The sequence below is a fragment of the Heptranchias perlo genome, unplaced genomic scaffold (genome assembly GCF_035084215.1).
Source record: "Heptranchias perlo isolate sHepPer1 unplaced genomic scaffold, sHepPer1.hap1 HAP1_SCAFFOLD_54, whole genome shotgun sequence".
Lineage (NCBI taxonomy): Eukaryota > Metazoa > Chordata > Chondrichthyes > Hexanchiformes > Hexanchidae > Heptranchias > Heptranchias perlo.
Genome location: NW_027139559.1, coordinates 6,168,957 through 6,174,956, shown reverse-complemented (window position 1 = coordinate 6,174,956; position 6,000 = coordinate 6,168,957). Strand labels below are relative to the sequence as shown.

General features: G+C 45.0%; 2 non-coding genes across 2 annotated transcripts; both read right to left on the bottom strand.

Moving 5' to 3' along the window:
• Positions 1 to 1,316: 1,316 nt before the first annotated feature.
• Positions 1,317 to 1,389, bottom strand: trnat-ugu (transfer RNA threonine (anticodon UGU)). Its single transcript has one exon. It is a non-coding gene; the product is annotated as a tRNA-Thr (tRNA).
• Positions 1,390 to 5,190: 3,801 nt separating this feature from the next.
• On the bottom strand, positions 5,191 to 5,280 carry trnar-ucg (transfer RNA arginine (anticodon UCG)). Its single transcript is given in 2 exon segments — positions 5,191 to 5,226; positions 5,244 to 5,280. It is a non-coding gene; the product is annotated as a tRNA-Arg (tRNA).
• Between the last annotated feature and the right edge of the window lie 720 nt (positions 5,281 to 6,000).

The window sequence follows — 6,000 nt, the reverse complement described above, 5'->3', positions numbered from 1 at the left end:
GCAAGGAGGTTCTGATGAACGTTTATAAAACACTGGTTCAGCCACGCTGGTGTATTGTTACCAGTTCTGGGCAACGGACATTCGGAAGGATGTGAAGGCCTTAGAGAGGGTGTAGAAGGGATTTACTGGAATGATTCCAAGGATGAGGGACGTGCATAGACTGGAGAAGCAGGAGCTTCTCTCCCTGGAGCCAGAATTCAGAGACGAGATTTGATGGAGGTATTCAAAATCATAAAGGGTATGGAGAGAGGAGGTCGAGAGAGACTGTTCCAATTGGCGGAAGAGTCGTGAACCAGGAGTCCTAGATTTAAGGTGATTGTTAAAAGAACCAAGGGCGATATGAGGAAAAATGTTTCACACAGCGAGTGGTTGTGACCTCGAATGAACTGCCTGAGGTGGAGGCAGATCCAGACGTGGCTTTCAAAAGGGAATTGGATAAGTGCATGAAGGGAAAACAGTTGCAGAGCGACGAGGATAGGGCGGGGCGATGGGACTCGCAGGATTGCTCTTGCAGAAAGCCGGCACGGACTCGGCGGGCCGAAAGGCCTCCTTCCATGCTGTAACCAGTCTATGATTCTATGATTCTATGAGTGTTGTAGATACGATCAAACTGGAGAGCGCTGGCCCCGAATCTGCGGTTAATTCACTCCTTGCAGTTTTAAACACGCCATTTTTCTTGCATTGAGAAGAATCCTGTTGCTGCAACTGCAAAAATAAAATGAAATTTTACTTCCTGTCCGGTCTCAAGAATGAGGGGATGAAACTTTTGAAATTGTGGAATGTTTTCCTATTGAAGTGAAGTGAACCGTGTAAATCCGGTTAAACCGGAGCCTCGGCATCCCCTTAGATTTAGAATCCAGCTCTTCAACCTCTTCGCGAAAACAGCTCTGGTTTAACAATTAAAGTCGTTGACCAGAAGCGGTCTCGCGGTGTTGGTCTGTGTTTAATCTCCACCATTTTAGTTTAGCTCCACCCTCGAATCAGTTTGTCCAACGTCCCCACAGAAAGATTCGTTCCCTCCTGTCCACTTGATTGAGGAAAAGACAGAATATCAGCGAACAGCTGAATTTTTATTCCGCAATTGATTGATATTATTGCATGGAAATATAAAGGAGCAGGGGGCACTTTAACCTCACGGAGATGATTCGTTGCAATTGTAAACCCGTGGATGGGAATCTCAAGAACGAATTTAACTCGGCAGCCAACACAGAGAGGCTGGGAAGCAAACCAAGGGCTTCTGCAAGGAGCAAATGTGGAGGAGGAAACGGGTGGAAAAATGGGAGCAACAAAACATGGAGACAAACAACATAAGCTCAAAGCACCGCTGGGATTTGAACCCAGGATCCCCGGTTTACAAGACAGGTGCTTTAACCACTGAGCCACAGCGCCACATTTATGTGGTGTTTTCCCAACGTTATGACATTGATACCTGTGCCAAGCGACTTTGTTGAGTCTCTTCCTTCAATGCGTCTGCGCAATAACATCAATCTTTTGTTCATCGGTCTCTGCATGAGAAAGCATGGATATCAGTCATGACCTTCTCTTCCTTATCCCCTGTCAGTACATCATATATCTAGCCCTATTCAGCCAGTTGTATTCCCACACTCTCTCCACACTATCTGGTCTGATACTATTACATTTCTCATCTCTTCCCACGAAATGTTGGTGAGTCATGTCTGTGATACACCAGGCCCTGACCTCCTCCTATGGGTGACCTCCCACAACTACTGCACAATAGTTTAATGTGTGTGTGTTTTATATTAGGAAATGTGGACCAGCGCTCGTCTACCTGGTGTACCTATTCTCACACAAACGGCAATGTGGCTTCAGAGCATTTCGATTTTAGAAAATCTTACTTGATGAGACAAGTTGTACATTCAAAATTTGGTGAAGAGAGGCTGATATTGTTCACTTGAAATAATTAGTGTACAACTCGATGGTGCTGAACATCGGAATAGAAAGCGAGACTGGATGGACAGGAACAGCCTGAAAGGATGGCTGATCGGCTCTGGGTGGTGGCGAAATTTTGCAGTGGCTGCATGGTTCAATTGCCAGCGGTTAAAAGAACATAAGAAATAGGAGCAGGAGTGGGCCAATCGGCCCCTCGAGCCTTCTCCGCCATTCAATAAGATCATGGCTGATCTGATGCTAACCTCAAATCTAAATTCATGCCCAATTTCCTGCCCGCTCCTCGTAACCCCTGATTCCCTTTACTTCTAGTTCGTTGGTCGACCGGTGTAAATCTCGTTTTGGGGCTTTCATTGATTGATTGGTGAGAAATCCCAGCCAAACTTTCCTATGCTTTTGTTCTCAGTCAAATATCACCAAATCGCTTCTCTCATAGTTGTGGATGGCAGAAGCGCCTTTTTCCAAGAAAGAAGGCGGTGTTGGACAGAAGGATGGAAAGCAGGAGAGAGAAACAAAAACGATTGAAAAGGAACAAAATGATGCACCTGAGAGAAAGAGAGTGAGAAGGCAGGAGAGAAGCTGAGAGGCTGAAGTTTGTGACTTTTCTCAGTCATTTCTTGCTGCCTCATACTTCATTTGCCGTTATTGTCCAATTGCAAGTGACTGCGGCGCGATTAATGACGTAAATACAGCGAATTCGGCATCACGGTTGACGGCAACGGTGGGCTGAGCGACGAGAACAACTTTTATTATTTAATCGAGTCTTCCGGTGGAGCGGCGCAAATGTTCCAGAAATTATGGGCAATTCACCCCATCCCGTATCTCACCTGCTGCAACATTCACCTCTCGACAATGGCGCACGCCGTGAATGCATCATTGTGGCTGGAGGTCCCAGCAATTGCAGGATTTTAATGATCGTGAAATAATTCTGATCCGTCAAAAGTTATACTTTGTTCCACTGCGGTTTACAACAGCCTTCTCTGACCACTTATCCCAGTTATTCACACAAAAAATTAGGCCTGTCCAGTATTGTGTCAACTTGGTGAAAGCAAAAATCTGTCTTCTTCACCCGGCGAGAACAAGCGTCGTACAGGGAACCAAACCAAATGGTGGCTGAGCACAGATCTCAGTGAATCAGCCGCCGGTGACATTAACCTCCCGATCAGGTCAATAAACAGCAGACAGTTGTTTCTATCTCTCTGCCTGGTGCTGAATCCAGATATAAACGGTGGTCCCTGGGGCAATTGGTGAAAGCAGAGGTAAACCGATCAGGGAGAAAACAGTGTCGGCGACGGAGACCAGACCGGGATCCCGAGCCACACGGGCTGGATCCAATCACTGAGCAGCTCATCACTTCAACCACCTTCGCGCTTCACCCTCGGATCAGTTTCACCAAAACCGCTTCCTGTTTCTGGGTCAAATTCAAACTGATCAAGCGGATCAAAAAAAAAATCGAACTCATATTTCTCCAGTCGCGTCGTCGGCAAGATGTGGTTCCTGATCTTATTCCTGATTCTTGGAACACTAATCCCTGACTCGCCAGCACGGGATGCAAAGACAATTCTGATTGAACAGCAAAAACTGAGGGTTTTCAATCAAGTCCCGAGGGCCAGATTTACTGCAGCGCTCACTGAAACCTCTGTGGGGAAACACCGTGGGATTTCTAGGATTCCTCAGAACATTAAGGACCCGGATTTCAGTGAACACTCGGGAATGTGCTCCCAATATTTCTCAGTGGACTTGGATGAAGGAATAGAGAGTTTTATATCCAAGTTTGCAGCTGACAGTAAGATCGGAGGCACAGTTACCTGAGTGGATGGGAACAGGAAGTTACAAAGGGACAGAGACAGATTACGTGACTCGCAAAACTGTGTTAAATGGAGTTCAATGTGGGGAAGTGTGAGGTAATTCACTTTGGATCCAATCAATCGGAAAATGTTCTAAATGTCGCGATATTAGGAACAGTGGAGGAGCAAAGGGATTTGTGTGTCCATGTACACAAATCATTAAAAACTAGTGGACAATACAAAAGGTAATCAAAAAGGTTAAAGGGATGTTGCCCTTTATCTTAAGGAGACTGGAATATAAAGAGGAGGAAGTTGTGCTTCAGTTGTGTCGAGCCTTGGTCAGACGACATCTGTAGAACTGCGTTCAGTTCTGGGCACCGCCCCTCAGGTAGGATATATTGGCCTTGGAGGGGGTGCAGCGCAGATTCACCAGAATCATACTTGGTCTTAAAGGGTTAAATCATGAGGACAGGTTGCATAAACTTGGATTGTATTCCCTTCAGTTTGAAAGGTTGATCTGATTGAGGTATTTAAAATGATAAAACGGTTCGCAAGAGTAGATACAGAGAAGTTATTTCCTCTGGTGGTGGGGGTGGGGCGGGACATAAAATTCGAGCTCGGATTTTCACAGGGAAATCAGGAAGCTTTTGATTATGTTGCATATCCAGACGGCAATGTAGTTTCTTATCTAATATATTCTTCAAAATCTTACTTGATAATGCAAGTCTAACATTGAAAACGATTTTGGTAAAGAAGGCCTGATATCATCGGCTTGAAATAGATAGTGTCCAACATGGACTTGGATGGACAGGGCAGAATTTCAAAGTTTGCAGATGACACGAAACAGAAAAACATGTACAGACTTGGTGTAAATCTAATAACTGGACTGGTTCAAGATTGTTAAAATGTTTTGAAATTAGATTTCTTCCTGATGGATAAAGTTAACTCTTTATGTTCCAGCTCCCTTATCATTTGTTATTCCCGTTAACCTTTCATTCGCTGTAAACCCCAGAGGCAGCAAGGAAGGACAGAAAGACTTGTCTCCGATCTGCCCTCTCTGCTCGACCATTATCTGAGTAGGGCAGGTGAATAATTCCAATTATCCCTCTCCATTTAAACAAAATGTAAACAATCCAGAGACACAGACTTAAAACACTTAAAACACTGGTGTCGGATTGATAATCACAGCATTCAAACCCGTTTTGATTGTCCAAAATTTATGTCGGGCCTTGTCAATACAATAACGACGCGGATGGGATTCGGACCCATCCGGACATCGCACAATGGATCAGCCGATCATTTCTGAATCCAAACAGTAGAAATAAAGCTACTTTTAAACTATGTCCTGACCGTGCACCCAGATCGACAATATTGAAAATGCAGAGTCAGCTTCTGTAAGCAAAGGAATTTACATATTTCCGTTCCATTCGGTCAGTCACTGTGAGAAACGGTCGGTGCAAAACAGATAAAGCGCACGTTGGAACAAATGTAAAAACGACCACGGCAGGACTCGAACCTACAATCTTCCGATAACATCGTCAATTAATTCCGAAGTCAGACGCCTTATCCATTAGGCCACGCGGCCGCTGTTCGAATGTTTCACCAAATGATCTTAAACCCGGGCCAGGGGTGGTTAAGACTCTGCTTGTATCTTTCTCTTGCTTTCACTTTGTTGATGTTGTTCATTTATTGTTTTCTCTTGCAGCAAGTTGGCTCCACTGTTTCCGACTAATCATGAAACTGAGAACTGAACTCCCGCTGGGTCTCCGAGAAACCTACAATCAGAATAAACAATGTTCAAATCTTTGATCGAAATGTTTCTCCTCCAAAGCGAACCTCTTTCCCACTCAGTCTGCAAAAGAGAGAGAAGGAAAATAAAAGAAAAGACAAATCGGTAAATTAAAAATGTACACGGAGAACAACACCGAGCGGAGAATGTGAACAGAATTTACGATCCAAGCCCGACGGGCCGAGCGGCCTCATCCTGTCCTGCAAAAGACGAACAATCCCCAATTCTGCTGGGTGAGATTATTATTTTCTGATTTTCATTTTTTGGTAAATAGAAACGCGGAGCGGGTCCCGCACCACGGGGTAAACGTCAGATCCAGACCTGGCGCTCAGTGTTAATGTTAATATTGAGCACGGCATTCTATCCGTGTAATAATAAAATCGCGGGTTTCTTGCTGTATAATCGACACAGAGTCATAGAGTTAGACAGCACGGAGAGAGGCCCTTCGGCCCATCGTGTCCGCGCCGGCCATCAAGCCCAGTCTAATCTAATCCCATATTCCAGCATTTGGTCCGT